Source organism: Limulus polyphemus, unplaced genomic scaffold (genome assembly GCF_000517525.1).
Source record: "Limulus polyphemus unplaced genomic scaffold, Limulus_polyphemus-2.1.2 Scaffold2136, whole genome shotgun sequence".
In the NCBI taxonomy this organism is placed as follows: Eukaryota; Metazoa; Arthropoda; class Merostomata; order Xiphosura; family Limulidae; genus Limulus; species Limulus polyphemus.
This window is the reverse complement of record NW_013667746.1, coordinates 15,718-17,024: the sequence shown is the minus strand read 5'-3', so window position 1 is coordinate 17,024 and position 1,307 is coordinate 15,718.

Genomic DNA, 1,307 nt, shown 5'->3' with positions numbered 1-1,307 from the left:
CCAATTCTTGTCCCAGTGTCCAATTGTACTCTTCTACCATCCCATCAGACTGTGGGTGAAGTGGCATTGTTCTGGGCTTTTATATGCCAAACAACTTGCAGGATTCATGGAACACAGATGATTCAAAATTACGGCCTTGATCTGAATGCAGTTCATATGGCATACCAAATCTGAAGAAGGAATCACTGATAGCCGAAGCTACAGTTGTAGCTTCCTGGTTTGTTATTGCATATGCCTCAGGCCACTTGGTGAAATAATCCATCACCACACAAATGTACCTGTTTCCAGCACGAGTTTGGGGCAAAGGACGAGCATGTCAATGGCTACTCTTTCCATTGGCGCAACAACTTGATATCACTTCATTGGAACACGTCCTTTATGCTTGGGTCCCCTTTTAGCACAACATGTACTGCATGTCCTACACCATTCTTCCACATCTTGCCTCATACATATCCAAATAAATCTCTGTCATAGGTGACTCAAGGTCTTCTTAACTCCAAGATGCCCTCCTGTTAAATTATCATGGGATTGACGCAGCACAACTTCCCAGAGCATTCTGGGTATAACCGTTTGCCAGGTAGTCACTTTCCCATCTGCAGTTTCCCATCTCCGGAGAAGAATACCATCTTCAAGCTTCAACTGGACCATTGTGCCCAGTAGTTCTTTGTCACGGGGCTTAAGCTAGACACATTCTCCAAAGCATGGTACAAAACACTTGCTTGTAGAAAACCAATTATTGGTCTTTCTCCTGTTCTGCTTTGATATCTATATTTGGTTCCACTTCACCATCATCGACTCTTTCAGTCACTTTGACTTCAGCTTGATGGCACCTGGTTAGTTCAACCTCTCTTTTGCAGCAATGTCTGCAGTCATTTTTGCAGGGTCTTTGGCCCAGTCCATCGGCATTTCCATGATATTTTCCTTCTCTATATTCAATATTATAACTATACTGGTCTAACTTTCCGATCCAACGTGCCAGTTGTCCCTCTGGGTTCTTTAATGATCTTAACCAGCGTAAGGCAGCATGGTCTGTCCTGATGGTAAACCTAGCCCCATAGAGGTAAGGATGGAAATATGTCAGACTCTTTACTATAGCAAGAAGTTCCCTCCATGTTACACAGTAGTTCCTCTCTAGTCTACTCAAAACCCTACTGAAGTAGGCCACCACGTGTTCATTTTCACCAACATTCTGAGACAACACTCCTCCAATCCCGACATTACTAGCATCATAATCCAGTATGTACGACAGTGAGCTGAGGCCAATTTTTCCTTCAATGTCTTAAAAGTATGCTGGCAAGAAATTGTCT